Source organism: Saccopteryx leptura, chromosome 2 (genome assembly GCF_036850995.1).
Source record: "Saccopteryx leptura isolate mSacLep1 chromosome 2, mSacLep1_pri_phased_curated, whole genome shotgun sequence".
Taxonomy (NCBI): Eukaryota; Metazoa; Chordata; class Mammalia; order Chiroptera; family Emballonuridae; genus Saccopteryx; species Saccopteryx leptura.
This window is the reverse complement of record NC_089504.1, coordinates 362,833,010-362,848,192: the sequence shown is the minus strand read 5'-3', so window position 1 is coordinate 362,848,192 and position 15,183 is coordinate 362,833,010. Positions and strand designations below refer to the sequence as shown.

Here is a 15,183-nt window from a genome sequence, read left to right as displayed (position 1 = left end):
CTGGAGTCTTCACTACTGTGTGACCCTGGTTACATTTCTTGCTCCATTTCCACTGGATAGTTATAATAAGTGAACTAGTCTATACCATCAATGGGAGAGGCCTAAACGGGATGTATTAGGACAATAAAAAGTGAGCAGGGGGGAATTGAGAAAATGGGACAGTCTCACTATGTCTGCACATAAGAATATACCTCGGAGCTTTGAATATGTGTTAGATGTTCAGGCTAAGCTTCAGAGATTCTAATTTCATTACATTAAAATTTTTTTTCCAGCTGATTTTGATATATAGCCAGTAGAGACATCCATGAGCATAGGACATTGATCCAATTCACTATCTTGGTGAATTGTCTCCAGAGGTCCTCCTGGATATAGAACTTTAGCCAGAAATAGACTTGTGCACTCCGAGGTTCCGTGCGGAGACAGATGGTAGGAATACAGCCATTGTGTGATGGGGATTAGCAGTGGATTCAGGGATAAATCAGACAAAGTTGGTCCAATGGCTTCTATATGCTGGTGCTGCCTTCAAACTGATCCTGACTTAGAAGCCACCCCCCTCCCAGTCCAGACATCCACAGGACCAATAACAGGGAGATAATTTGCCTTAGCTGGTTAGAGCATCATCCTGAAGTACAGAGGTTGCCGGTTCGATCCCCGGTCAGGGCACCTATAGGAATAGATTGATGTTCCTACTTCTTTCTTACTTTTTCCCTTCCTCTCTCCAAAATCAATAAAATAAACATAAAAAGAGGTTGACTGTTTTGATTGCAAAAAAGAGATGGCCCCAGCATGGCCACTCATCATGTGGCCAGTCGAACGGTGCCCATCTGCTTTGCTACCAACTCTGTCATGGTAAGCACAGAAACTGAGCATAAACATTTATAATCTTATATAGCAAGTTCACTAGCCCTGACACCTAAGCGTGTGATTCTGTATGACACAAAACAATAATCTGCTGCAGATCGGAAATTTTAAAATACTGGTCCTTGGACACAGAGAATTTGAGAAGCGTGGCTGTAAACAAAATACATGTATATGTATAACTGCTGGAAGAAACTTCTTTGCAATGTCGCTGAAAAATATTAAAATCAATAGTATGCATGAATTATACACATTAAGATAAAAAAAATGAGAAGAAATAATGGACCAAAGAATAAGCCATACTTTATAGAAGTGAAATTCAAATGGTCAATAAAATCATTTGCCATTTGAAAGTATGAGTGGTCAGGGCCATGATTCTACTCTTTAGATGTATAAAAACTGAAGAGAGCTGTAATATCTATTGCGAATGCAGATATGGGGAAATTATTATGCACTTCTAGTGGAACTATGGATTGTTACTGCCTTTTCAGGAAGCAAGCTGAAAGCATTCATAAAAATAAAAATAAATGGAATGTATCCTTTGACTCAGCGATATCTCTTCTTCCTGGGAACTTAGTCCAGCAACATGAAAGCTCCCATAAGTAAGCCTGTCTGCTCAGAGATGTTCATGGCAGCCTCATTCATAGTTGCAGACAGCGAGAAACAAGGCATGTGTCAGTAACAGGAGATTAGCTGAATAAACTGCAGTTTGCCCACCCCAGGGAAGCTTATGTAGCTATGACAAAGAATAAATTGGAATGATACCAATCACCTTGGCAGGTTTTTATGAGGTACCCTTGCGTGAGGAAAACAAAGTGAAGAAATGTTTAATATAAACTCGTTTTGACCTGTGGTGGCGTAGTGGATAAAGCGTCAACCTGGAAACACTGAGGTTGCCGGTTCAAAACCCTGGCTTGCCTGGTCAAGGCACATATGGGAGCTGATGCTTCCTGCTCCTCCCCTTTCTCTCTCTCTCTCTCTCTCTCTCTCTTTCTCTCTCTATCCCCCCCTAAAATGAATGAATAAATAAATAAAAATTAAAAAAAAAGAATATAAACTCGTCTTTATGAAACAATAAATGAAAAGTTCCACAGATGTTTTTGCATCTATATATGTTGAAATATAATGATGAAGAATGAAAAAAAAGATCGACACTAGGCTGTTGGCATAGGTCATCGTGGGCCGTGTTGGTGAAGATGCAGGTGGATATGCGGGGAAGGGGGAGGAGAGGCGAGGAAAGCAAAGAAGACTGTGTGATAAAACCCATTATGCATGGGAGGGTTCAATTTATGTGAGTGTCCACTTTGTGCATATGCATGGGACATAATGTAGCACAAGCTTCACAAAGGATGAGTTAGCTTCATAAGTCCCCACTTGTAGAAATGGTTACAATAAAAATGACAATAAAATAAGTCAATAAGGAAATCAGTCAAGAAAAGGTTAATGTCTTGGTAGAAAAAATGGTCAAAGGATATATGGCAATTCAATAAAAGATACAAATCACCAATTAATGTGCGAAAACTGTGTGACTTATTAATAATCAAAGAAATGCAAGTGAAAATCCTAAGAGATGGTTTTGTCGCATGTCAGTGTTTGAAATATTAGTAATATTGGTAAACTTTAGGTTGGGGTCACAGTCTCAAATATACTGCTAGAGAGAATAGAAATTAAAATAATAGTTTTGGGGAAAAAAAGATCTCAATATGCTTTAAAACATGTATGTATACTTGCTGTTGATTCTGTCCTACAATTTTGTCCTATTGACACTGGTTCCGAATTCGGTTCTGGTGGGGTTCATGTATGATGTCATTTTAAAGGCATTTTATTAGATTCACACTTGGAGACAGCGAGGCTTTTATAGTAAGATTCATTCAGAGTTGAAATACAAGGTAGCTAATGTCTCTTCTTTCTCTGTTTCACCAAGAAAACAAATCCAGTCTTGGCTTCAGTCTGCCCAGGATAAAGACCAAAGTCCAAATATTCTGTGCCATTGTTTGGCTCATATCAAAACGTGGCCCAGTTTGGGTGCTGCTCAAAGCCTGTATTTGGGAGACTGTCCTGCTGCCGGCCCACGTAACAGGCGGCTCCTTGGAGATCCCACAAACAAACGAGTGGGAGAAACTTATTTCCAAACAGAAAGAAAGAAAAAAAAAAAAAAGGCCAAATTTCTATTTAAACTCTGTGTATACTTTGGGGCTTTTTTCCTATAGCTTTCCTTCAAGTCAACCAATCCGTTCTTTTTAAAGTTTTGTGGACTTGTGTTGGTTTCTTCCACGAACCAATCAAATCCTTCTTTTAGGCTAGAGGGACAAGCCTCTGTGGGTCACTGCACATAGCTTAAAGTGGAAACACAGAAGCACCTGCCCCAATAGTTTGGATATAAATTGGTTTTACTCTGGGGATCTAGAAACACCTGTTGTTGTTTTTTCTGAAGGGTCTCACCTAAGGGCTCAGCGGCACAATGGATTCTGAGGGCACAATGGGCTAATGAGCCTATGAACATTTTAGCCTTCTGACAAATCAAGCTAAATACAATGTTAAAACTTCTAACTAAAAACGACTTTCCAAAGTTTAATGTCCAACTCCTTCTGCCCTCTTTCTTCATCGAGGTCTAGCAACCTGCCTATGTTAACACTATCAGTGTGAAACATGAGAGGGAAGAGACTTCTTTGTGTGTGAAAGAAGGCTTATCAATAGATGTTAATAAATTAATAAAGTAATAGACTCCCAGTTTTATGTATAGTTATGAAACATTTGGACCTGTCTAAATGACCAACAGACAAGATTTAGTTACATAAAACTTGTACAGCCCACGTAAAATATCTACTGTCGTGTTGTGATGGAAAAATGCAGAAGAAGCAACCGTATTAACATTTGGTTGATTTTCGAGTAACACATTATATACGTTGGTACGTAAGAAAAATCAGAAAGTCACACACAGAAACGTTAAACGTAATTACGGGGAGGACAAGGAGATTGTAGATAATGTTTTTGTCTTTGTGCTTTTCTGCGGTTTCCAAGTCTTCGCTGTCCAGCGATAGTTTTAATTAAAAGGCTATAAAGATTACCATCTTCTGGAAGTGCACGCGGAAGGGAGATTTGGCAGTGAGAGTTATGTGTCCCACTCAGGAAGGGAGGTGGCCGCCAGCCTGTGTCACTCTCTCAGTGTGTTGGACACATGAACTCTGAACCTTCTGCTTTCAAAGCTGGAGATACAATCAAAGGAAGGTCATTAGTTAATTGCGTTGAGGTTATTTCCGAAGTCCCTCGTGGCTGTTGTAAATGATTAGTAATATCGTTATTACTTAAACGGCTCTGGAGCAGCCCTGTTGTTGCTTTATCAGAACTGACTCAGGGTTCCATAGGCAAGTGGCTCTCAAGTTGGGGTTCTCTAACCTCAAGAAGTCCAAAAGGGGTGTAGGTTCTCTGAACTTCTTTCTATACGTAAAAACTGTCAGGAAACTATGCATTTACCCTAAAAATGCTGTACAGGTCAGCAAACTCTTTTCTAATTACCCATTTTTGCTTTTAAAGGATTTTTAGCTCATTTAGTAACCTAAATAAAATTAATAGTATTTTGATTGTATATATCCTTAAACCACTATTTTTTTTCCTTTGTGCCTTTGACTACTGCCATTAAAAAAAGGTAAGTAAAACCAAGAAATCTGGAACTCTCTCTTTAGGTGCTGGTCAAAAGTCAGGGAATTCTGACACACCTCATGTTTGTTCAGTCCATCCTCAAATTTTGTCAACATGTGAAATGTTGGGGAAAGACTCATTTACTTGCATGACTTTTTTCCCCCCTATTCCAGGGTTTCTGCATTGACATTAGGGGTTGGACAGTTATTCATTTTGTGGGGACTGTCCTGTCCAGTGTCTAGGATGTCTGACCTCTACTCACAGTAGCGTGTCCCATTCCCCACCACCCGAACCCCACCTCCAGTGGTGACAACCAGAAGTGTCTCCAGACCCTGCCCAACATCCCTTAGACTTGAGACCCCCCCTGAGAACCGTGGCTCGATGCCGGGCCGGCTCCGTCTCCCCCGTGGATGACCTTAGCGGACTCACAGCCGGCTTCCTCGTGTCCCCTCTTGGTCTTGTACAATCTGTTGTCTTCCCAGCAGCCAGAGCGAGCTGTTCTGTGCACAGTCCGGATTATTTCACCCTTGCTGGCAGCCATGGTGGCGTGCTGTTCAGATCTTCCTTCTAGGGAACCCGCTGAGAGAAGGGTGGACGTGCTGGACGGGTAGCCTTCCTCCCACCGCTCTGCGCGCGGACCTTCCCAGTGTGGACGCTTCCCTCGGCCACGCCCCCAGGCTGCTGCTCCCAGCCAATGACGGAGGGGGCTGAATTGCAGGACGAAGCACCTTCAAAATGTTTTCTCCCATTTTTTTCTTTCTTTCTTTTTTTTTTTTTTTTTTGATTTTTTTTTTTCTTTTTTTTTTTCTGAAGCTGGAAATGGGGAGAGACAGTCAGACAGACTCCCGCATGCGCCCGACCGGGATCCACCCGGCACGCCCACCAGGGGCGACGCTCTGCCGCGACCAGAGCCACTCTAGCACCTGGGGCAGTGGCCAAAGAGCCATCCCCAGCGCCCGGGCCATCTTTGCTCCAATGGAGCCTTGGCTGCGGGAGGGGAAGAGAGAGACAGAGAGGAAGGAGGGGGGGTGGAGAAGCAAATGGGCGCTTCTCCTGTGTGCCCTGGCGGGGAATCAAACCCGGGTCCCCCGCACGCCAGGCCGACACTCTACCGCTGAGCCAACCGGCCAGGGCCTCTCCCATTTTTTTCAAGGACAAATATTTTATAAAATAGCTTAGGAGTGTAAGATGCTGTCCATGCCAGTTAAGCATTTAAAAAGGTTAATGGGAAAAATGATCGAGAAACTCAAAGTATAAATTATCAGGATTTTTAGGAGCGTTAATTTCATGGCGGAATGCTTCCTCGGCGAATATGGTAAAAGAACACGCTTACGGGATATTTACAGACATATGATTGCGTTCTTGCCGCTGGGCCTCAGCAGAAACCAGAGGGGGGCGGGGTAGGCAGAGAGAGTGAAGAGAGGCGCTTCTTCTTTATGAGTCATGAAAAATGAGACAGACAAACTAAGCTAGCAAAGAATAGAGGATAAGTACAGTGATGAAGATTTCCCTGAAGGAGACAGGCGTTTGGATCCAAAATTTCCGCTCTGCCCAGCCCGTTGGAAAATTATAACGTCCTATCAGTCCGTCTCCACTGTTTAAAGTTTTAGGGAGGGAAGCAAGCAAATTGCATCCCTTGTCCGTAAAACTGCATGACCATGATCAGCCCCCAAAGGGGAGTGTTTGGCAGATGATGCTTTAAGAAATTTCCCGGAGAGTTCTGGGAGTAAATGCTGAATTAAGAAATGGCTACCAAACCGCGTTTATGGGGAAGATGATATAAGAAAGAATGAAATTGACCTCCTTTCCTGGGAAAAGGGGACAGAAACGACAGGGCAAGGACAAGAAGGAGGCAAACCCAGACAGTAGGCAGGAAATTGTGTGCAGCAGAGGGGTTGTAAGAAGAAAGCACAGAGGCATGGTGGGTGTGGACCTAAAAGGACAATTCAGGCCCTGGCCGGTTGACTCAGCGGTAGAGCATCGGCCTGGCGTGCGGGGGACCTGAGTTCGATTCCCGGCTAGGGCACATAGGAGAAGCGCCCATTTGCTTCTCAACTCCCCCCTCCTTCCTCTCTGTCTCTCTCTTCCCCTCCCGCAGCCAAGGCTCCATTGGAGCAAGGTTGGCCCGGGCGCTGGGGATGGCTCCTTGGCCTCTGCCCCAGGCACTAGAATGGCTCTGGTCGCGGCAGAGCGACGCCCCGGAGGGGCAGAGCATCGCCCCCTGGTGGGCAGAGCATGGACCCTGGTGCGTGTGCCGGGTGGATCCTGGTCGGGCGCATGCGGGAGTCTATCTGACTGTCTCTCCCTGTTTCCAGCTTCAGAAAAATACAAAAAAAAAAAAAAGGACAATTCAACTTATACTGATCTAGCCTTAGGTCACTCAACCAATCCCAGGGGACGTAGCACCAAGCCTTCTGGTCCTGGTTAATTCCTCCACTGTGACCCCACAAGCCACTGGGTTCTGCTGAGCCACAGACTAACTGATTTGGATGAGTCCCAGGACGGCTGACTCTGTTGCTTCACGGAGGCCTGGCCAGAGTTCAGCCGTCCCCCTCACTCTGCATTTCTGACCGTCGCCTCTCATCCACCAGCCTCAGCAACACAAGGCCCCCCGAGTCCATTCTCCTCACTGCCTATGTGCCCGGAGATGGTTTAGCCTGGGGCCAGGGTTCTTGGCTCTCTGGCTCTTGTTCTGAACACATCCGTCTTCCTCAGCGACACTGACAGGGGAAATGAACTGTCCTCTATGTCCTCAAGCTCTTTACTTTGTCAAAACAACAAACACAGCTCAATACGCCCCGGGGATGATCTTTTAACCTCCGCCTGGCCGATCTGGCTTTCACGTTGCTGACCTGCGGCTCCAGGTCCCGGGCCAGTGGGCAGCTCACCGCCCAGGCACTGTTAGCTTTCCTGTGTCAATATTGGCGAAGGGAGGATGGGATCAATGGGAGTCTAACTGGTCAAATTAGTCTTTGGAGGGAAGAGAATCAAAGGCTAGGGCAACCCGGGTTTGACTAATCTTTAACTTCTTGGATGAGTCAATCCAGTTAAAAGGGATTGAGGCCGGTGGGCATGGCCACCCAGCACTGAGCGCCTCCCCAAGCACGTCACGAGAGCATCGTTCTGTGCGGCCGCACAGTGGGAGGAGAGAGAGCTGCAGGTGGGTCACCCTGCTTGGCAATCCCTGTGCCTTGGGAGGTCCCGGGTTACTGCTGCATCACTCCCAGGGAAGAGGCAGAATTCCCAAGACTGGCTCATCGCGTCCCGCGTGGTGCCGGACTGTTTCTCTCTTCCCACGTTACTCTCCAATTAGATGCTCGTTAACTAACCGAACGGGTCATTCCCGCCGGCACCCATGAAGTGGCGACCACACGTTCTGTGGGGGGTGTTTCTCGCTCTTCCTCTGCAGTCTTCCACGCCTCGCTTATTTTGGGACGTTTCTTGCGTCAAGAGCCGAGTTGGTACCTGCGCCTTATAAGGGCAAACGGTGCTGGCAGGACACTCACAAAGCCCCCCGAGGGGACAGGGGACCGAGGCCGGCACTCTCCCAGGGTTAGGAGACTGGCAGGTGCTTGTCTCAGTGCCTACCTGACATGGTCGCGCTGTTCGAGACAGTTCAGGGGAGACTCATCATGGGAAAAGACAGTTTGAAAAGCAACCAATTGAAGGAACAATTGGAGATATCGCCGCTATTTGTCCTGAAGAAATGTTGACCTGGATGATTGGGAGAAAGGGGAGGAGTTAGAAAATAACTCTATGGTATTCCGGGCAGTATAACTAGGGCCAGCCTGCCAGAGTGACAAGGAAACATTGTATGCAGCCTCCATGGAGAATTAATTCTCCAGCTAACGGAGCTGCTCAGAAACCCCAGCATGCTGTCTGAAAATGCAGACAGCCTCCATCGCTGGGCATTCAAAGTGACAAGACCCAGTGACAAGGATTTTTGTGTTGGTTTGAAGGTTGCACTGTGTGGACTTGAATTTGCCCCCAGCACGTAAAATCCTCCGATTTCTTTGAAGGAAAGGGAAGCGGACACACACGTCTTCGCCTCCTCCGCAGACTTCAGAGTCCCTGGAACCGGTCTGGGACCTACGAGGTCACAGCAGCCAGGTGGCACCTGCGTCTCTCAGGAGTGTATCTCGTTCTGGTGACCCCTGTACCGGGACGCAAGGAATGAATGCGTCCGCCTTCAATGCTCTGCGCCATCAAACCTGTGAGGCAGCCTTTCCGCCCCCCGTGGCCTCCCCCTCCCCGGTGTCTTTACTTAAAATAATGGTGTCAGGAGCTCCCTTCCCCTGTCATTACCCCCCTGTCACTGTGCTTAGGATGGTTTTACTGACTGGCAGGCATATCTCCCCGAGAAAACGGATGATGGGCAGTTCTAAAGGGGGGGACGCGCAGAGCCGTTTTAACAAGGAGACCCTCCGACAGCCGTCGACGTGACCCGCAGTGACGTCCCGAGATGAGAGGCTCCCGGTCAAAGGGAGTCAGCCCTCTGAGCGGCACCCCGCGCCCCCTTCAAAGTGTTGACTTGTCCAATGGGGAGAGATTCCCGGCATACGAAGGCTTCCTTTATCGTTAGCTGGTGACTTGAAGAACTACCAGTCTGTTTCAATCCATCAACAGCTAGGTTATTTTTTGTTGGGTTTTTGTTTTTTTTGGAGTCCCTTTCATAGGAACGAATCACATGTCATTCTTGGCGGCCAAGGTTAGGCCCCCTACAGAGTACAAGGTGCTCATAGTCAATTTAATTGGGTAAGGGAAAAATGATTTTCATCATCGTTAAATAAAGCACGGGTTGGTGGTGGTGGTGGGGGGAATTCAAAAGGAGTTTCTGTGCCAATCTACAAAGACGCCCCCTGGGGCAGTCAGATGTCATGCTTTCGGGGGGCTGTGTCCCCCGCGGCATTGCATCGGAATGGGAAGCCAAGAACTGTACCCTTCAGAACTCCCCGGCTCAGCTCATTGTTGCCTTTTATCCTTGTCACTGCAGACGCAGCCGTAAAGCTGAGTCAGCGTCCTTCTGTTACGTCCCGGGAGATGTCGGCGATTTGACTCCTCGCCCGAGCAGAGCTTCATCCTCTGAGAGCGGCATCTTAGTTCTTTAGGATGGACGAGCACTTCTATCCACTCAGTACCAGGCTCCCCCAGAGCCCACACCCGCTGCACAGTAAACCTCCCTGCGGAAGAGAATGATGTCTCCCCCCAGCCCTGCTCACCTCCCTCTCTGATCTTTGCTCCATTCTCTGCCCCATCGTGGCCCCAGAGGTGGCCGCTTTTACTCTGACATCTGCCTCCGCGTTGCTAAATTTCAAGAAACAGCAACCTAGGCATTGCATTGTCAGTTATAGACACCATCAACTGACTTCCTGTTGTGATAAGTAAAGATGTAACTCTCCCCTGCTTTCTTTCTCTCCATTTTCTCCTTTTTATTTTTCTCCTTTTTATTTTTCTGTTTAAGTGAGAGGAGAGGAGATAGAGAGACAAACTCCTGCATGCACCCCAACCAGGATCCACCTGGCAACCCCCATCTGGGGCTGATGCTTGGACCAACCAAGCTATCCTCAGCGCCTGAAGCTGATGCTTGGACCAACCTAGCTATCCTCAGCGCCTGAAGCTGATGCTTGGACCAACCTAGCTATCCTCAGCGCCTGAAGCTGATGCTTGGACCAACCTAGCTATCCTCAGCGCCTGAAGCTGATGCTTGGACCAACCTAGCTATCCTCAGCGCCTGAAGCTGATGCTCGGACCAACCTAGCTATCCTCAGTGCCTGAAGCTGATGCTTGGACCGACCTAGCTATCCTCAGCGCCTGAAGCTGATGCTTGGACCGACCTAGCTATCCTCAGCGCCTGAAGCTGATGCTTGGACCAACCTAGCTATCCTCAGTGCCTGAAGCTGATGCTCGGACCAACCTAGCTATCCTCAGCGCCTGAAGCTGATGCTTGGACCAACCTAGCTATCCTCAGCGCCTGAAGCTGATGGTCGGACCAACCTAGCTATCCTCAGCGCCTGAAGCTGATGCTTGGACCGACCTAGCTATCCTCAGCGCCTGAAGCTGATGCTTGGACCGACCTAGCTATCCTCAGCGCCTGAAGCTGATGCTTGGACCGACCTAGCTATCCTCAGCGCCTGAAGCTGATGCTTGGACCGACCTAGCTATCCTCAGCGCCCAGGGCCGATGCTCAGACCAACCAAACTACTGGCTGTGAGAGGAAAAGAGGGAGAGAAGGGGGAGAGGGGGAGGGAGGGGACTAGAAGCAGATGGTCGCTTCTCATGTGTGCTCTGACTGGGAATTGAACCTGGGACAGCCATATGTCAGGCTGATACTCTATCCACTGAGCCAACCAGCCATTTTCTCAATAGTTACTGAAATTTTTTTAAAGTCAATGACCACAATCACATTGTTCAAGGTTATACCAAAGAGTATGTCATTATTACGTTTCTTCTCCAAAATAAATAAATAAATAAATAAATAAAACCTCTTTGTGTTTCTTTGATCTCAGTAACTAAGGACCATGTATATGGAGGGGGAAAAGTGTCAATTAGCTCCCTTCTTCCATGTCTGAGAATCTCACCAAAGAAAAATGACCACCTGAAAATGAGTACCGTTACTGAGCTCTAGAATATGGGTATGGACTGAGTCATGAATGTGGTGCGTATTAATTTGGGAAACAAAATCTGATGCCGTTGGAAGTTAAACACAAAGCCTGAGCGGTAGAGCGTTGGCCTAGCGTGCGGAGGACCCGGGTTCGATTTCCGGCCAGGGCACACAGGAGAAGTGCCCATTTGCTTCTCCACCCCTCCCCCTCTCCTTCCTCTCTGTCTCTCTCTTCCCCTCCCGCAGCCAAGGCTCCATTGGAGCAAAGATGGCCCGGGCGCTGGGGATGGCTCTGTGGCCTCTGCCCCAGGCGCTAGAGTGGCTCTGGTCGCAATATGGCGACGCCCAGGATGGGCAGAGCATCGCCCCCTGGTGGGCAGAGCGTCGCCCCTGGTGGGCGTGCCGGGTGGATCCCGGTCGGGCGCATGCGGGAGTCTGTCTGACTGTCTCTCCCTGTTTCCAGCTTCAGAAAAATGCAAAAATAAATAAATAAATAAATAAAATAAATAAACACAAAGCCTGAAACTAGACCCCCCCCCCCAATCACCCCCCCCCACACACACACACACTCTGCGTGTTCAGGGACGGGGCTGGTGGCCGGAAGCACGGGCCCACATGATTCGGGTCAGCTCGCTCCTCCACAGTCCTCCCGCCCTTCTGGGGTGGGCCACACCCACAGTCCAATGCAGCTTTGGAATACATCATCATCACATCCTGTCTACGCCATTGATTTCATTTGACAGACATCGATTCAGCACCCGTGATGTGCCAGACCCTGGCTGGGAATACAGAGACAAATAAATGACCTATCAGAGCTATGTGTGTGAATAACTATACTGTACGAGAAGTCTCCTGACAGCAGGGACACGCCGCTGGGGGGCACAGAGAACAGAATATCGAGTTAGAACGGAAGTGGTCAGTGAGAGTCATTAAGATGCTCGTGCGTTTGGAAGAACGATTTCTTCGGGCTGAAGAAAACATTGTAAGACGGGGAAACGCTCACTTCTGGATTTTAGCTTTCAAATCTATACCCATCCCATGTATTATTCAGGACTCTTTTGGGAACTAATGGCAGAAAATGAACTCAGATTGATGTAAGCTGGGAGGGAAAAAAAAAGAATCAATTAATTGGAATCACAAAAACGGCAAGATGCAAGCAAGTCCGGATCGGAGCGCTCACGGGGGGCGCGGCTCACCCTTCCTCAGCTCCGCCCCCTTCGGCTGGGTTTCTCAGGGAGATCCTTCCCACGGGGTGGCTGGCTGCCACAAGCTCCGGGCGTAAAGTCCACCTGCTCAGGGACCTTAGCAGAAAGACTACCACTTCCCCCAGAGTCAGACCCAAGTTCTGGTGTGGTATTTGTTGTTGTTGCTGTTTGGTTGGCTGGGTTTAACTGTCTACTATGCCTGTGCTAATCACCACGGCCAGAGAGAAGGACGCCTCTGATGGAATGTCCAGCTCATGTGTTCCGCTAAACCACACAGACAGAGAGCAGGGAAGAGGTTTTCCTCAAGGAAAACGGAAGTGGAGCAACAAGAAGAGTGAGGGGCGGGTGGCGGACAGACCAGCCGGTGCCCCCTGCCCCCTGCCTCTTCTGAGTCCCCTTGGAAGTCCCCCCCCCCCCCCGCTCTTCCCGATGCCCTCGGGATAGGATTAACAGAGTGAGCAAACAAAAGTACAAGCCACCCAGATAAAAATGTGAATTTCTGCGATATAATGAATAATTTTCATGGCTAGTATGCCCCGTGACTTTTTATGTGAAATTTAAATTTCACCTGGACTCGTGGTATTTTATCTGAGAACTCTTACCTTAGCACCTCTCAGAAGAAACCATCAGAAACAGTCAAGTATAAGAAGCTGTTAATGGCTTAAAATCGTCCTTTACTGCGAACTCTCTGCTGCTGTTGTTAAACAAGGTTTGAGGTTTTAACTGGAGCAACGGTTATTAACTTTGCCTGCATCCTGGAATCTCCCAAGCCGTTTAAAAAATACCTTACAAAAATGTTGGGCCCCACACTAGAGGCACTGAATCCAAATATCTGAAGTGGGAGCTTAGAATTTTTTGAGGCTCCTTAAATTTGTTTTAATGTTTGTTTTATTGATTTCAGAGAATGAGGAAGAGAGAGAGAGAGAGAGAGAGAGAGAGAAACATCAATCTGTTCCTGTAGGTGCCCTGACCAGGAATTGAACCGGCAACCTCTGTGCTTCAGGACGATGCTTCCACCAACCGAGCCATCCGGCCAGGACACTTTAGATTTTGATATATGCTCAGTTTGAAACAACAACAACTGGGAACAAAAATATTAATTCTTCGAAGGCAATGTCTGCATTAGAAAACAGAGCAAAGGAGCTGAAGCCTTTCTGGTTTCTGGAAGCTCAGCCCAGCAGCCAGTCACCCAGGCCGTCTCCCACAAGACAGCTCTGGCAGATTGGATAACAAGTCGCCCCGGGAATAATGTTTTTCCAACACGAGGTGGCAGATGCACCCCGAGTGCGGTGCTGAAAACGGAGTGCCAGGACAAGGACCGGGGAGAGGTGGTCCAGGCGTAGCTAGAAGTTCACAGAGGGGCCTCGGCTTTCCACCCTCCGGGCCGAGTCTGGCCGTCACGGCACACTTGCCAGTCACCCGGAGATGGCGTTCAGGACCTTAGCGAAAGGCACCTTCAGGGAAATGGGCGGATAGACAGGTGTCAGGCTGGTCGCTCTGCCATCCCTCTGGGTTCTTGCCTCTCTGCTCCTGCACTTGCTACGTCTCAGATCATGTTCAATTAGTTAATTACTAATTAAAGCCAAAACAACAGTCACATAATACAGTTTCCAATTATGCACAATGGATCCCAAATTATAGTGTAGAGATGAGCGCATCAGGATCACCTGGAAAGCTTAACACACACACACACACACACCTCGATCTCATACACACACACACACACCCCGATCTCACATACACACACCCCTATCTCACACATACACACACACACACACACCCCGATCACACATACACACACCCCGATCTCATACACACACACACCCTGATCACACACACACACACACACACACACACCCAGATACCATCCTCAGCAATCTGACACACTTGGTCTGGGTTAGAGTACAGACGATTTTGGTAGGTAATTCTACTTCACACTCACCTGTGAGAACCACTAAGCTGATTTTTAATGTTTAGCCATCTGTGGGGTAAGTTTAGAAAAGACAAAGGCTATCATTTACTGAATATGTGTGATGCTTGTGATGCTGGGAGAAGCCCTTTACGACATACACCGTCTCCTTTAATGTTCCACGCGACCCATGAGTATTTATTTCCGGTTTACAAATGCCATAGCGGGGTCACTGGGCATTGTCAAGGTCACTCAGCTTACACCAGCCGAGCTGGGGTTCACGTGCAGATCTCCATGTGCCCTTCAATGCCTGTGTCACGGTGCATGGCATTTCGTCATCCTTGTGGCAGAGGGGACGGCCGGTGGGACCCGAGGACACAGGGTCAGGTATCTGGAGGCGTTCTGCCTAAGCGGGGGATTCAGCTCCGTTCGATGGACACAACCCACCGGGCGGAGCAGCCTGGGAGCCGTGGGAAGGGAGGTCTGACGTTTCACTCTGACTCTCAGGATCAATCACAGTGACCTGTGCTCTGGAGGGAGTTACTCAGAGTTCCTGGCTGACAGTGAAGTCAAGAGCCCTTGACTTCCGAAGAGATGAAGAAGATAACAGCAGGTCCCCCGGAGACTCGAGCCCTTCGGGGGAAAGACAGCAAAGTCACTTCTGAGCCCCCTTAAAGGCTTGGCTCCCTCTGGGATGGCGAAGCCTCTTCTGACCGATTGTCACCTGGAAAAGCGCAGGGCTGTCATGTACACAGAACAAACAGGGAATAAAGAGTCTTTTCCAAGGAAGAACACTTTGATCTGCTGACTGAGTTTCCTGCGCCCTTTTGTATAAACACCAGAGAGAGGCTTAGGGCACAGAATGGAGTGAGATTGAGATATTTCTAGAATGGAAAAAAAAATTTTTTTTATTTTCAAAATCTCCAAAGTGTTTATTTTTTCTGCAATTGGAGCTTTCTGTGCTATTGTGT

At 48.0% G+C, this 15,183-nt stretch overlaps 1 long non-coding RNA gene across 2 annotated transcripts; it reads left to right on the top strand.

Moving 5' to 3' along the window:
* The first annotated feature begins 7,643 nt into the window (after positions 1 to 7,643).
* On the top strand, positions 7,644 to 13,996 carry LOC136393804 (uncharacterized). Of its 2 annotated transcripts, none has more exons than XR_010749137.1 (3): positions 7,644 to 9,127; positions 9,491 to 9,667; positions 13,205 to 13,996. It is a non-coding gene; the product is annotated as an uncharacterized lncRNA (long non-coding RNA). The 2 variants fall into 2 exon arrangements; XR_010749136.1 differs by lacking the exon at positions 13,205 to 13,996 and having other exon boundaries at positions 7,644 to 8,710; positions 8,929 to 9,127; positions 9,491 to 10,092.
* Positions 13,997 to 15,183: the final 1,187 nt, after the last annotated feature.